A 16690-nucleotide genomic window follows, 5' to 3' on the forward strand; every position below is an offset into this window, starting at 1 on the left:
GCTGCGACCACCACCACTGCCCCGCCACCCGGCGCCGCCCCATAGGCACCCGCCACAGGCGGACAGACCCGGCGCCGACATGGGTTCACTCAGCACGGCGGCGCAAGCACCCAGCGCCGTGAATACAGCCACAAACCGTGCAGCGCAGTCCCGCGGCACAGTTCAGATAAAAAGCAAGAAGTTTCTTAAGGTGGAACTCAGTCACAGTGTTCGTAAAGTTCATCCCCGGTCCATCAGGAGTACTTTCACGCCGCAGCCGCCGTCTCCGATTGTCCTGGATATGCACTGCCGAGACGCTAGCACCGTGTTCATTTTGGCGGGGCCGCTCGGTTGTCCCCGGCCCCGCTCCGTGATCTCTGGTCCCGCTCCGGCTCCCTTCAACTCCGCTCGACTCCCTTTTTGCACGATTTCTCCGTATGATGGTATCTAGTAGCATTCTAATGTCCTCAGACTCTGCTTTAATGTCTTTTACTGTTCCAGATAACAATCGCCAAGTTGTAAAGAGGGAAGCAGCAACTTTTTCTCCCTTAGAGGCAGCAATAAAGAGCTTATCACTAAGTTCTTTCCAAGTAGAGATAGTAAAGGCAGTTACAGCGTTCGCTTCACATCCCTGGCTCATACACGAAAGCAGCATCTGTCGCAAAGTCAGTTCGTCTAATGTGATAAACAAAGTCTCGAGTTTCTATAAGTTTCGAATAATAGTTTATTATATGGTAAAAGCAAGCAGCCGGCTGGGTGACAGAAATGGGACCAGTTTCCCAAATCTGCACACCCTTACTACAGGGTACATTTAGTATTTATCTTAGCTACTTCATGCATATTAATTATATCATATACATATACATTCTACAGGTTTTTGCTAAGTATTTAATATATGGGTTTTCTTACAGCTAAAGCTAAAAGGGTTATCTCTACAACCAGTCATAATTCATGTATTCTTGGACGAACAGGTGCCTAAAGATTTAAAGTTCTACTATATTTCATTCTTAGGATAGTAAGGAGGTTTTAGGCCTCTTGACCTTGTGAGGGTCTGTTTTATTTCTTTATGGGGGTGTAATTAAGTTTTACAATCAGTTTGTTTTATTTTGATGTAATCACCCATTTGTTTCACCAATCACGATTATTTATATATCACAATTCCCTCCCCTTTTTTATTATTAACTTATTGATTCATGACTTTTTGATTTTTATGTTAACTTTGTATATTTTGTCTTAGTTATTGTATACAGTAATAGAGTCAAAAGTTTCAAAAATGTCTTTAAGTTTCCATTCGTCAGTTTATGTCTTAATTTTATTTTAAATTTTCTGTTGGTGATGTTGTCTACACAGATCTTGGCGTTTTCTTGACTTTGGTGTAATGTATTTGAGGAAGTTGCCTTTTTTTTAATTTTGATTGCAGTTTGTGTAATTAGCATCACTTGATATAGATTTTTCACTTTGGCTCCAGGGGTTCACCTGTAAAAGATCTTACATATATAATCTCTAGGTACAACATTATGAATTGGCCTCTCGAGGTTACAAGCTTGTTTTGAGGATTAGCTCTTTAACATTTTTAAATTGCTTTTATAAATGTACAATATAATTTTTAATAGTACTTTTATCATGTTTCTGGCTACATTAGTTTGACAAGGATATGCCTCAGGTCAACCTGAAAAAGTGTCAGTGAGAACAAGCAAATATCTATACCTCCCTTTTCCTGGGTAGTTCTAAAAATCGATTTGCTATTTCTGTCTTGGATAATTATTTTTCTATTTGTCTTAGTTGAATTTTGTTATGCATCTCCTATCTCACAGTGGTATAGAGATTTTGTGTTACTATATTTTGACTTAGATATTTGTACAGAGCTTCTGCTCCTAATGTGTTTTCTTGTGTTCTGTTATGATAAGTGTTCATAAAATAGAAGAGGATATTACTAACTTACCCTGTGGTGTCTTGGCTCATTTGTTTTTATTCTATTTTTCCTCTTAAATTCTGGATTAACTTTCAGTCTTCTTTAGAGTATCTAGGCTCTGTCTTTGACTACTGAATTTGAATTTTACCGTCAGGGATCAAATACTGGATTTTGCTTTCTTCTGCTTTTACTGCCCTTTTTGCCTCCGATCATTCATGGCATTTCTTCTTTCAAGGCCAGTAACACTCTTTTTTGGTGAGCCTTTCAATGCATAATAGCAACTTTTCTGGCAACTGAAGTGTTATAATCTGTTTTTTCGAGTTAAGGTATTGACAAGGAGGGCTCTTGCCTTTATTACTTCATTTATCGTGGTTATTGCATATCTAGCTTTATGTCCTCTTTTCTAGACAAAATTTTTTCTGTGAACCAGAAGTTTTTAGCATCTTTCAGGGGTTCTTCTTTCAAGTCTGGTCGGTTTGAGTACGTTGCTCTTATTGTCTCTAAGCAGTCATGTGCAACTGTATTTTTGGTGGTTTCTTGAAGAAAAAGCTGGATTGATTATTTTGATCAATCAGTGTGGTTTGGTATTTCAGAAAGCGCTGAGGTGAAAGGCAATGATTTAAATCAAGGACTGGAGTCCTCATCAGTTTTGTTTTAGTTTATGAAAAGCTTTATCAGTTTCTTTACTCCAAGTGAGTATGTTGGACTCACTCTTATGAGTTCACACAGGGGCTCCACCAGAAGTCCATAACTGTAGATCTACAAACGACATTATTCGGTCCCTCTGAGCAATGTTTGGAGCTCTTCCTTCTGTGGCTGAGGAGTCCGGCAGACAGCTTCTTTCTTGCTGTTTTTAGGGTTCGTTGTCCTGCAGCAACTTTGCAATTGAGGTAGGAGACCTACTGCACAGCTCTTAGTACTCAACCAATCTGAGACAGTTTAGTATGTTAACAGTTCATTCAATACATATTATTTTGGATTTTCTTTGTCGTGCGAGGATTTTCTCATTCAAAAGCGAACAGTGATTAACTTTCAGGGCTCCAGGGCAGGCAGAAGAAAGCATCCTCCAGATCCAGGACAGCAAACTATTTTAGCTCTGGTGTCAATTTAGTCAGCAGTGTGGATCTGCCACTATGGGGTGCAAGCCCCCAGCCATCTCATTTATTGCTCTAAGATCTTGCACTATTTTATACTTCCTTTACTGGTAAGATGGGAGTATTATATTTTGATTTATATATTTTTAATAACTCATGTTTATATAACTCATTTTCTATATTGTGTTGAATCCTTTCCTGATTCTCTATTTTAGGGGATATTGTTTAATCTTTATTGGCTGTGCCCCTAATTTAACTTTTACTTCAATTGACAATGTTAGTTTTGCTCTTCTTGAAGTTTTCGAAGCTCATACTTTGATCCGTTACTTCTTCGTGTATGCTGCTTGAACTTTGAGTCTCTATTAGGGCAAGATTTAAAATCTCAATCAATTGCTCCTTTTTACTTTGAATTTTATTTTGTTCTGTTCAAATTTAATTTCAGCTCTCAATGGCTCTAGTAAGTCTCTTCCCAGTAAACAAACTGGTGAGTTTGGCATGTATAAGAATCTATGGATTTCAAATTGCTTTCCTAATTTGTATTTTAAAGGTTTCAAGAAATGAGCTTTTTCTGTTTGACCCATGGTTCGCCTTATCGACACAAAACTTACAACAGTGGGTACTAAAGTTTGATTAATACTTAAAATACAGCTCTTGTATTGATTAGAATTATGCTTCCTGATTTTTGTTCTTTTAGCCTTTTTGTATTGGGGATCTTGGGGCTATTTACAGCCTTTTAGGATTCAGCACAGCCCCTCAGGATTCGGTCTAGCCCCCCTTTCCCCCACCCCCGGGTACAAAGGGGTTAATAAATTCTCTCCCTGCTCCCTTTCCCCAGGATAGCTGTAGTAATCAGGAAGTATAAAAGGTTGTTAAACTGCCAGGACAGAATATTTACAAATCAGAAGATAACAAAAGACAAATATAATAGTCATGGTATTATCTAGTGTTCTGACAGTATTATTCAAAATTGCACTTCAATTTTGTATATGCATCACTTTTTGGAGATTGGTATTTGTTCATTTTCGCACAAAAATCTTTTTCATCCATACCACCTCCAGTCTGAGTTTTGGTGTCTTTGCTTGGTTCCCAGGTCTGTCTGCTGAAATGAACTTCTTCATAAACAGTTAATGTCCAACCCATATCAAGAGTAAAACAGTGGTTCCCCTTCTTATTTCCCCTTCTTATTTCACTACAGCCCCCCCTTTCTCATGTTATTTTGTTTAATGGGTGAAGATCTCTAAAAGTGCTAAACTTGAGACACAGGTAAGCAAAAGAATCTATTTTATCACTTGCGAACACATACCAGCTCCTCTAAAATCAAATTTTTAACAGTAAAAAACTCACATGCTTTCTCTTACTACATTGACAAACACAACCACAGACCTACTACAGCAGGGCTTCCAACACAGCATAAATCAATCACTTTCTCTCTTCCTCCTCCTTTCTCTTTATCACTGTTCAAAACTTTCTCTAAATTTAGCTGCAAATATGGGTGAAGACATTCAACTGCATACATATACATACTTTTAGGACCTGGTGTTTGTTGTTCTAAAGGACAAAATATATTACAGAAATAACTTTCCTCTTCTCAAGTCACCAAAATTAAAGTTATAGACTCTCTCGTCCTGCTCCTGCAGGACACCTCTTCAGTTTCCCCCCTTCCCCCCTCCTCCCGCTCGGGGAAGACAGAGAAGCAGCAGCCAAGAACCGAAGCTGACAGTTCACTCTGCAGTGTCTCCCGGGTGTGTGTCGGGAGGGGACGCCGACTCTGCGATGGCACACAGTGCCCCCAGTTCGTGTGCCAGGGCAAGGTAGATGACTCAGCACGGGCAGGCTGCCGGCAGCCGGGCTGAGGAGGGGTCTGGCGTTGGTGAGCGCGGGGGGCACTGGCAGTGTGAACTCTCTCCCTACAGAGATCTGTTTATCATAGGGTTTGGGGCACTGCTCGAACAGGTTGCTGGGCTGATCCCAGTGTGTTTTGCGTGGGTTGGTAGTGCAAAAGGGAAGGTCTAGTCGTTCTCTCCAGTACTTGAAATAAACTGCTAAATTTAAACTTGTTTTTCGAGAGGTATTGTGAATTTTTTCTTTGTTCTAATCATTTTGATTGTAGTTTTACTGGCTTTATAATTTTGGGGAACTTTGGTTATATCTTTTCGATTAGATTCAGTCTTTACTATGAATTTATATTTTTCACCTTGAGGTTTCAATTCAGTTTTGTCAAGAGCTGGTTACAGTGTGTAATTCTTGGAAAATAGAGCTCTTGACACTTTTAATCTATACTTTATTTTATTCAAATAGTTTCAAGTCTCTCTGTCTTTTCAGACAATTTCTTCTTAGATGACCTTTTCTTTTACAATAAAAACATTTTCTTGCCTGGACTCTTGAAACAATTTGTTGGGGTCTGCTTATATATACTTTTTGGGCTTCTCTCAGTAAGTCTTTGAGCTCCCCTTTCTCCCATCCATCTAATTTCTTTAGTTCTCTTTTAATATCACTACAGGCATAATTTATAAAGTGGACTTTCAACAATATTAGGCCAGCTGGTGTATCAGGACTAATGCCTAAATATTGCTGTAAATTTTTCTTTAGTCTTTCTTGGGTTAACTTACTAATATTCTCAATATCTTCCCAATTTGATATCATTACCCCCAAAGGACTGGTAGGGGTAATATCCAGCAATGCCTGCTTGGGCAATGCCTGCTTGCTCCCTTTTCCCTTGAGGCTACCATTCTTACTGAATCCTTGCCCCATAGTTTTCCGAGGTCCCTTCTAGAATCTCTCCACCGACTCTCTGGGATCCCTTCTAAACTCTCCCCACTGACACAAAGGTCTCTCCTTAAGACTTTTCCACCGACCCCAGAGGTCCAATCACCAATTCTCTCGCTTCGCCCGGTCACTGGCTGTTCCGTTCGCACGGAGACAGAAATGCAGTTAGAAGGGCTACCGCAATCGCTTCGCAGCAAAGCTGCGTCTCATCCACTCATCCACTCTGACCTCTTACCCGCCCAACCAGGGAATACTCACAGTCCGTTGTTCTTCCCTGGGTCTTCGTGCACAAGAACTATGGGCCCTTTTTGTTGCAGCAATCTGGGAGCAATCCTTGCTTTTACCATATAACCATATAACGTGTTACTCCAGTCCTGTGGAAAATTAGACCCAAAACAGGCCACTGAATTCAGCGGGGGCCCCCCTGTTTCGAGTACTAATTAACCCAGCAGGGCTCGGAGAACATCACGTCAGGGTCACCAATTGTGATAAAGTCTCGAGTTTCTAGGGCTCACAATCTGGCTATACCTAGGGATGTGCATTCTCCAGAAACTTATGGCCCCCAGGAAAGCTTGCGTCTCCTTCTTGTTGGTCGGTGGAGTCATGGCTACAATCTTATTGATGACATCTGTTGGTATCTGACGTCGTCCATCTTGCCATTTCACCCCTAGAAATTGGATCTCTCTGGCAGGTCCCTTGACCTTATTCTTCTTAATGGCGAAACTGGCATCAAGGAGAATCTGGATGATTTCCTCTCCTTTCTTGAAAACTTCTTCTGCTGTGTCCCCCCATACAATAATGTCAACAATGTACTGGGGCCTTGCCCTTCTCCAGTGTGGCCTGAATTAGTCCATGGCAGATTGTTGGACTGTGTTTCCACCCCTGGGGCAGTCGGTTCCACGTGTACTGCACACCTCTCCATGTGAAAGCAAACTGCGACCTGCACTCTGCTGCTAGGGGAATGGAGAAAAATGCATTGGCGATGTCGATGGTAGCATACCACTTCGCTGTCTTGGACTCCAGCTCGTATTGGAGCTCCAACATGTCTGGTACAGCAGCACTCAATGGTGGCGTGACTTCATTCAAGCCACGATAGTCCACTGTCAGTCTCCATTTGCCATCTGACTTACGTACAGGCCAAATGGGGCTATTGAAGGGTGAGTGTGTTCTACTAACCACCCCTTGGCTTTCCAACTTGCGGATCATCTTATGGATGGGGATCACAGCGTCTCGATTCGTCCGGTACTGTCGCCTATGCACTGTCTTAGTGGCTGTTGGCACTCACTGGTCCTCAACTTGCAGTAATCTTACAACAGAAGGATCTTCTGAGAGGTCGGGCAGGGCAGATAACTGTTTGGATTCTTCTTCAGTCACTGCGGCTATACCAAAAGCCCATCGGTATCTCTTCGGGTCTTTGAAGTATCCTCTCCTGAGGTAATCCATGCCAAGAATGCAAGGGGCTTCTGGCCCTGTCACAATGGAATGTTTTTCCCATTGGTCTCCTGTCAGGCTTATTTCAGCTTCTACCACTGACAGCTGTTGAGACCCTCCTGTCACTCCAGAAATTGAAACAGTCTCTGTGCTCATATGTCCTGAGGGCATTAACGTACACTGTGTGCCAGTATCTATTAAAGCTTGGTATCTCTGAGGATCCGATGTGCCAGGCCATCGAACCCACACAGTCCAGTAAACTCTGTTATCTTTCTCATCCCTCTCCTTCTCCTGGCAGAAGGCAGGGTCCCTCTATTGGTTCTGGTCGGAGCATTCACCATCAGATCTTTGCTTCGGCTTTTCAGAGGCTTTCTTGTCATCCTGGAAACGGACTTCAGACCCCCTGCATCTGGGGAATCTCAGTTCTCTTTCAAAGAAATCTGCATCTACAACATAGACAACTTTCTTATCGGTTTCCTTGCGTTTTAGTTCTCTCACTCTGGCCTCAAGTCTGGAAGTAGGTTCACCATCCCACTTCCTCATGTTTTCTCCATGGGCGCAGATAGGACCACAGTTCACTGCGCTTAGATCTACGCTTAGGGTTTTCGCTCCTTCTGCGTGTGACGGAAGGAGATCGTGAGCGGGACCGGGACCAAGATCGAGATCGTGGTCGAGACCGATCTGCTGATCTGTCTCTGTAGCGTCTGTCCCTGTGGTCTCTGTAGTCATCATCATAATCAGAGCGCCCGTAAGGCTCATCTCTCTCAGGTCTTCGTCTGTAACCAGAATCAGAATAGTCTCTAGAAAACTCATTCCTAGATTCTACTGTTTCTTTTAGATGTCGCAGAACCGTACACAGCATGCTCACAGGCGTTTCTGGCATGTTTGGAAGCATTACTCCTGCCAAGATATGGACATAAGATGCAGGAGCACCCTGGATTATCTTCTTCCACATGGGCATTGTGCAAGCGATAACCTCTGGGTCATCAGTGACGGGATCGTATTGAGGGTCATCATACATAAGTTCCAGCAATGCCAATTCTCTTAGGTACTGGATGGCGTCTTCTATCTTGGTCCACCTCCTCATGGGGCATGGTAAATAGTCTTTAAATGGAAACCTTTGTCTCACACTTAAGACAAGTCGCACCCAAAGACTGAGATCGGGTTTCTCCTCTGCAATTAAGCGATCAAGTTCACGGTCTCCGGAGATGGATGCTAATTGTTCTACTTCAGCAGTTGACAATATGTGACCTCTAGCCCCACGGTCTCAGCATCGGAGCAACCACGATAGAATTCGCTCACCAGGCCGACGAGTGTAATCTTTTTGTAAGTCCTGGAGTTCTGATGGGGTCATTGACCGCAACTCTGTAGTTTCCATTTTTGGGGGTGGTGCTGCTCGTGGAGGTGGAGTTTTGGCACTGGCATCAGTATCAGTCCCCTCTCCGTTATCTTCTGACTTGTTTTGCTCTCCATCTAGTCGTAGGTTTAAAGTTTTGGGCACTGGTACCCATGACTTCCTTTTCACTACAGGGGCGAGAGGTATCTCAGGTGGTGTAGTCTGGGTTCCGCTTTCAGTGCGTGTAGTAGAGGTGGCATTGGTCTCAGGTGGCAGGGTTTGAGTTTCCGTCTCAGCCTTAGTCTTCCGAGCATAGTCCACAGCAGCTCGATAGGCACTCGCCAGGCCCCAATACAAAGCAAAAAACTGCATATTTGGGTCCTTGTAAGATAAACACCCTTCTGTTAGACGACGTGCCACCTCATCAGGATCAAACACCTGCTCTGGTGTGAAATCCCAACTAATGGGAGGTGTCACACGCCCTACCAATTTACCAAAGTTGACCCAGATTCCTTGCCATCCAGGGACTGGTTTTCTCAAGGCCCTTCCCAAAGTTCCAGCAAATCCCTTTGAGTTTTGGCATTTCCTGCAACAAGAAAAGCAGTACCGCACCACCTTTCCAATATTAAACACCACTTCCATGGTTTTTAGGAATAGTATAACTGTTGCCAAACAATTTATGTAAGGATTGGGGCCAATTTTGATTCCAGGGACCTCAGCCACTAGGCCTTTGATGTCATAATTAAGGAAAGGCAAATATTGGTAGATACCTTTTGGGTTAGTTCTCACCGGATACCCAGCAGCATATATAAAAATGGCCAAAATAACCAAGAAAATGAATAAAAAGGCCATGTTTATATATTTTTCTCTCTTTGTTCCCAAACAAAGGTATATTTATATAAACAATAGGTTCTTGGCAACTCTTCCGGTAGTGTTCCCAAACAATGGGCAGTGTTTGCACCAATTTGGCTCCCTTCCCAGACTTGTTCCAAAACAACCGTGGCAAAACCAAAACAAATAAAGATAACCGGAGATAAACCGGGCAGAAACACCAAATAAGGTGATATGGTTTGAAGCTGACTCCCTGCCAAGTCTCCAAACCTTACCACCAGAAGTCCCCTCCCCCCCCAAACCTCAGGGAGAAGAGGGAGAAAAACAACTAACTAAGAAAACCCGAAACGAGAGAGACAGCTAAAGTGATATATATAAATATATTTACACTTATGTTACAATTGAAATATATATACAATTTAAAATATATACAATTTCACAAGGGAAGGGGAAGGGGGAAGGGAAAGGGAACAAAACCAAAATAATATATATATATATATATATATCCCAATTAGTAGCTCGAGATCTAGTAACTAAAGGGTTAGCAAAGAAAATATCCCACCACTCTCCTTGGGACAACCGAGAGTCGCTCCGGGACGATCGCCAGCAACCTCCGCCTCCCAAGGTCGACAAGGCCTTACCAGGCCTCGCTCCCCAACACGGCAGACTCAACAGCAGGGAACCTGCACCTCCAAGCTGCCGGAAGGAAAGAGGGCAAAGGCCTCTCCTCTTTTCTTCTTATAATCTGGTTTACGTAAAAATCGTAGGGAATACTGGGTAAATCTGGACTCTTCCTTGGTTACAAACTGGTCACCAAGGAAGGCCTAGCCCAAACCACCACAAGGGTACATTTAGTATTTATCTTAGCTACTTCATGCATATTAATTATATCATATATATATACATTCTACAGGGTTTTTCTAAGTATTTAATATATGGGTTTTCTTACAGCTAAAGCTAAAAGGGTTATCTCTACAACCAGTCATAATTCATGTATTCTTGGACGAACAGGTGCCTAAAGATTTAAAGTTCTACTATATTTCATTCTTAGGATAGTAAGGAGGTTTTAGGTCTCTTGACCTTGTGAGGGTCTGTTTTATTTCTTTATGGGGGTGTAATTAAGTTTTACAATCAGTTTGTTTTATTTTGATGTAATCACCCATTTGTTTCACGAATCATGATTATTTATATATCACATCTAATTTTTCTCTTTTTTAAGCAGGATAGACTTGTTCTCAGTGGTTCACCTGTCCAGGTGTCTTGTCTGGCTGGCCTGGCAGCTTCTCCACTGCTCTCATGCTACACCAAGCTCCGTCCCCACGGTAAAACATCCCTGCCGCCCTTATCGGCTTCTCTGCCTTCCAAAAGTTACGAAGACGCAGCATCACGTCAGGGTCACCAAATGTCGTTGTTGGGACGGACTACGACATGTAATATTCAGCAAGAAAGTTTATTGGAAAAGAAAAAAGGAAGTAGCAGCAGCCACGAGTTGCACTTTACAGCCTCTTAAATACAGCTCTTTTGGTACATGTATAAGATGCAGATAGGTCAGTTTACATACACAAACTACAATTCTCACAACTAATAGGTAGATTTTAGATGGACTTTCTCTGGACTTTCTCAGTCCTACTTTCTCACAACATTTCTGTGCACCTGTCCCTGTTTTCCTTTGATGTTTATATTTTTCTCAGTCACTGTACAAAACAAGTCCTCGTTCTCATGAGACAGTGTTCCCTGTTCCCACGGGACAGCTCTTCTCCTGCTGCTCCTCTGCTCTCTCAGGATGCATCAGTACATTGTCAGGACCAGGGCCTCCATTCTCAGCCACTCTCTCTCATTCCATCTCAGGGGCTCGGTCCCGCTGAAGTCCCCCACAATGGTGTCCTTTTCTGGTCAGGAGAAAAACAAAGTCAGGAAGAGCCGGTCATTTGTCATGGTATTCTGTGTAAATAGTTTCTTTGTTTTATACCTTTTGTTATTAATATTGTTGCTGTTACTGTTCGTTTTTCTTATCTCATTGCTGTCTTCAGTAAATTGTTATCTCAATCCATGATCTTTGCCTTTTGTTCCTCCAATTCTCCTCTCCAATCTGGTGCAGCAGGGAGGGGGAGGCAAAAAGGGGGGGAGCAAAAGAGCTGTCTGGTTTGGGAGAATCTTGATGGGGGCACTAAATAGGGGAGTACCACTCCTAAACCACCACAGCCTTAATTGATGCTCAATGTGAGGCACAAAGTGTTGATAAAACAACAGATCTGCCCAGAGTGGGTTGGAAACAAATTTGATCTAAGCATTTGTTGTATTAGGTATGGAGCCACTGATCACAATGTTGCTTGGTCTGTTCTGTGGGTGTGGTACCTTAACAGGTATACGTTTCCGTATATGAACTGTGCTCCTTGTGATGATATTTTTCAGAGCAGAGAGAGGGATCAGGATGACTTTGCTGCTGTACTGTGGGATATCAGTTTATGACATGATAACATCAAAGGCAATGATGGTCATTTGGGATGCGTATTCAGTGTTGCTGTCCTGCCCTTGTCTAGGGCACTACCTCTGGGATTCCATTAATAACCATACCCAGTCTGTGGGGGGAACAGGGGAGGATGATTTTCCCCAGCATTTCACACTCTTTTCCTCCTTCAGGCCTGTTACAACAGCTTTTGAGGATTTAAAATTTTCCCTGGATGTTAAGGAAAGCATGTTCTTGTTGCTAAGTCTGCCAGGTCTCCTCAGTGTGGTCCACACCATGTTTAGAGTCAAGAAAGAGATTTCTAGGGAGATAATTCAGAGATCTGCCCCAAGGATGGATAGTCATGAGTGGCATGGAATGTGGGAGGACATGAGCTAGTATTTGGAGGACTATTCTGTTGCAATGGTTTGGAAATTCACCCCTGAACAGATACAGGATCCTGTTAAAGTAATAAAATATGTGAAGGAAAAATGCTGTGGCTGTTCCAGAGAGGCGTGAACTTATGCAATGTGCTGGGCCCTGGCTACTATTTATTGGACACTGCTTGTCACTAAACAGCACTGTAACAGGGAAGGGTGGAAAAACCAGAAGGAAAAAACAGGTTCAAGGGATTCTGGTACGTGAATAAACCAAACACTGTTGCTAGTTGGTAAAAAATAGCTATTTATTAGGGAAAAGGTGGTCAACAGAGAAAAAGGGGAAAAAACGGGCGCCCGAGGGAAAAGAATTAGGCCGGAGGACAAAGTGCACAAAAGACCCTAGGAAGGAGGCTCGACACCCCATACTCACCCAGGTGTCACCTATAAGATAATCTTACCCATCCTAACCAGTAATGAAGTCTCTCTACGGCAGCTGCGTGTTCCGGAGGGGTGGCAGGCTCCCACGTGCAGCAGGCGTCCCCGCTAAAAGCATCTTGATCCATCGTGAAGAGCCGACCACTCCCTCCGAGACACCAGTTTGCCTTTTTAAAGTTTATTGAGAGCACCTGCCCCGGGGAGGCATGGCCAGTACCGCCCCGTCAGGGGATCTCAATCCCACCCCTTCTGTTATGTAAGTGCACCCCTCCTGCGCATGCGTGAGCACCTTGGAAATCCCCTGACGCAGGCGCAGTGAATTGGAGGGGGTCTTTCCAATTGAGTCTGGGGGATGGCCTTCAGCACCTTCATCTTCACTTTGTCCTCCAACCGCCCTTGAAGGGCAATGGACCAATCACAACAGACCAATTAAAACAGTTTACACAGAAGTTCTCTCTCCAAGGCCAAGTTCACTGCTTTATCAGCAGACTTGGCAGGAGAAAACATAAACTTTTGCAGGTGGCTAGGGCCAAACACAGACCAAAAAATAACATCCCAACTTCGCCCCGATACAAGCACCCTCAGGGGGAGGAGGAGGAAAGCAAACCAACAGGCACTGTGGCCACTCAAACTGCAGCTGAACCAGAGGAACAACCTGTGCCAGTAGCAATCGCCCCTATACAGAAGAAGAAATCCAAGGCCAAATCAGTTTGCTTAGTGAGGGATGAAGAGGAAGCAGGACCCTCAGAACAGGAGGAAGAGGCAGGGTCAGAGATAATCACCCAATCCCTATCCCTGGGTGAGCTGCAAGATATGTAAAAAGATTTCAGTCGTCAGTTGGGTGAGGCCCTGGTGACCTGGCTGCTCTGATGCTGGGATATCGTATCCCACAATGTGAAACTAGATGGTAGGGAAGCCAAGCAACTGGGATCCCTGTCCCAGGATGTGGGCATTGACAAGGGAAGAGGACAGAAACTCTCAGTCTCTGGAGGCGGCTCCTGTCAAGTGTGAGGGAAAGGTATTCTCTCAAGGATGATCTATTAGTGCACCAAGTGGAACACCATGGAGCAAGGTATCCAGTACCTGCGAGAATGAGCTGTGCTGGAGGTACTCCATAAGGATTCAAATAATGAGCAATCCCCTATAAATCCAGATGAAATCCAGTGTACACAAACCATGTGGCGGAAGTTCCTATGGAGCATGCCATCACTGTACACCAACTTATTGGCAGTGATGTCATGGAAGGAGAACAAAGCATGGATAATTTGGTTACCAAACTCCAGCTATATGAAGAAAGTATCTCTCCTTGCTATGGGCCTGTGTTTTGTCTGTCCAAGGATCTCCAGCAATTTAAAGAGGAGTACCAGCAACTTAAAGAAGTGTCCCATGCCCCGCGAGTATGGACCAGAGTCTCTGCTATTAGGAGCAAGTGCCTCCCTGCTCGAGAGTGAGGGGACACAGCATGAGGTAAACTGTGGTTTAACCCATGTGACCACAGAGAGGACCTCACTGCCACTGTCCAAGCTCGCTTGGCCCTGGCAGATGAACCTTAGGATTAAAGGGTAGGCTCAGTTCAGCACACACTGTGTCTCACCTAAAAAATCCACTGCACAGGCTCGAAAGGTAACGACCTTTCCCAAATCTTCATTCACGAAGACTGGCCATGATGATGATGACAGAGAGGACATGAGGAGGGGGAATGGAAAACCCACCTCTGCCCTAGCAGCATGGGTACATGAGTTGACAGGGAAAAACAACCACTGCAGGAAATTCTTCAAGGATAAATGCCACTCCAGTTTCCAGTGGGCATATCTTCAGACAGAATAGAACGGCTGATGTTACTTCCAATCCTCTTGAAGGGACCTCCAGGTCATGTTTACAAGAAGTGAGCAACGAGTACTATGACCAGGACTAGAGGTGTCCTGCCTCCAGCCAGGTGGAGGAAAGGGACAATCAGATCTATTGGACTGTGTGGATCCAATGGCCTGGTACATCAAACTCACAAGAGTATAAGGCTTTAGTTGACATCGGCGCACAATGATGCCATCAAGATATGTGGGGGCAGAATCCATCTCTGTATTTCTGAGGTGACAGGGGGATCCCAAAAGCTGGCTGTACTGGAAGCTGAAGGGAGTTTGACTGGGAATGAATGGCAAAAACACCCCATTGCGACTGGCCCAGAGGCCCCATGCATTCTTGGCATAGATTACCTCAGGAGAGGGTATTTCAAGGACCCAAAAGGGCATCGTTGGGCTTTTGGGATATCTGCTGTGGAGACAGAGGAAATTAGACAGCTGAATGCTTTGCCTGGTCTCTCAGAGGACCCTTCTGCTGTGGGACTGCTGAGGGTCGAAGAATAACAGGTACCAATTGCTACCACAACAGTGCACTGTCAACAATACCACACCAACCGTGACTCTGTGACCTCCATCTGTGAGATGATTCATGAACTGGGGAGCCAGGAAGTGGTCAGCAAGACTCACTCACGCTTTAATAGTCCAGTATGGCTAGTGCATAAGTCCAATGAAGAGTGGAGACTGACAGTAGACTATCATGGTGTAAGGTAAGATACATGCAGGTATCGCCCAAAAATGCCAAGGCAGTGGAAAGAATCCAAAAAGCTTTATTTCGAAGGCTAGAACACTAAAAACTTACAAAGGAAAATCTGCACCAGCTGTGAAAGTGCTGGGTCTGAGAAAGTCACATCTGATCTCTTCCAGGCTTCTTATCTTCTCTGGCCTCCCCTGCCAGGTTCACCGCTGGCACAGCCTGTAACACTGTGAGGGTTTATCTCTCCTCAGACCAGAGAGAGACTGCAGCTTTTCTATGGAATGCAAAAGAAGAAGGGAAAGAAAAACATCCAACTATTTTTGAGAAAAGTACTCTTAGACAGGAAAGACTTCCTAAGCGAAAACAAGTCCTAACTCCTTGTTACAAATTCTTCTGATAGGGTACCTACTCCTACATGTGGCCTGAACGAAGTCACACCACCCCTGAGTGCTGCTGTGTCGGACATGCTGGAACTTCAGTACAAACTGGAGTCCAAGGTAGCAAAGTGGTGCCACCATTGACATTGCTAATGCATTTTTCTCCATTCCTTTGGCAGAAGAGTACAGGCCACAGTTTGCTTTCACCTGGAGAGGCATCCAATACACCTGGAATCGACTGCCTCAGGGGTGGAAACAGCCCCACTATTTGCCATGGACTGATCCAAGCTGCACTGGAAAAGGGTGAGGCTTCAGAACATTTGCAGTACACTGATGACAGGATCATGTGAGGCAACACAGCAGAGGAAGCTTTTGAGAAAGGGGAGAAGATAATCCAGATTCTCCTAAAGGCTGGTTTCGCCATAAAGCGAAGTAAGGTCCATGGACCTGCACAGGGAATTCAAGTTTTAGGGGTAAAATGGCAAGATGGTGATGCCAGCTCAGCTGGTACTAAGAAAAACTCAGGAGCAGTTAATTGAGGGTGAGATAAGGAAAGGGTTCAATTGTGCCAAGGCATAGATGTTACAAGACGCACCAGTTATGCCTGAGATGTTACATTTTATAATAATATCTGTCCAATCCCAAGTGTTTCCACCCCGTAGCCTTTGCTCTGGTCCACCTCAGGCCCATCCCCTTAGAATTGGGTCTGGGGACTTTTTGGAACCACCTACTTCATCATTCTCATCATCCTCAGAGCACAAAGGGTACACGGTCACCTAGTTCTTGACTCTGTTCTGTTGTTCAGGCCAAGATATGAGTGTTCTCCAAACAGCATAGGCCTTGCCTTGACAAGAGACTAAACATTTCTACTGAATTCAGGGGTAGGATTGATATGGGGTGCATGGAATGGGGTAAGAGGGTTGAGGAATGTGTAAACTAAAGGGTGCTAAAGGGTGAGGAATACAATACAGTTGCTTCTAAAATCTACTTCTACTATAATAACATATAAAGCTTATAAAAATTAGCAAAGTCAAAAAAACTAAAGGGTTCTTAAGGCATCAATGGACATTGTCGAATTCCAATGGACATGGTCAAGAAAATAGCAGCTATGTCCCCACCAACCAGCAAGAAGGAAACATAGGCTTTCCTAGGC

The 16690-nt window shown here is 44.0% G+C and overlaps 1 long non-coding RNA gene across 1 annotated transcript; it reads left to right on the forward strand.

Moving 5' to 3' along the window:
• The first annotated feature begins 258 nt into the window (after window positions 1-258).
• LOC113958855 lies at window positions 259-13581 on the forward strand. Its single transcript, XR_003531644.1, has 3 exons — window positions 259-497; window positions 7813-7818; window positions 13571-13581. It is a non-coding gene; the product is annotated as an uncharacterized LOC113958855 (long non-coding RNA).
• The last annotated feature ends 3109 nt before the right edge of the window (window positions 13582-16690 follow it).

Source organism: Corapipo altera, unplaced genomic scaffold (genome assembly GCF_003945725.1).
Source record: "Corapipo altera isolate COAL_440 unplaced genomic scaffold, ASM394572v1 61057, whole genome shotgun sequence".
NCBI lineage: Eukaryota > Metazoa > Chordata > Aves > Passeriformes > Pipridae > Corapipo > Corapipo altera.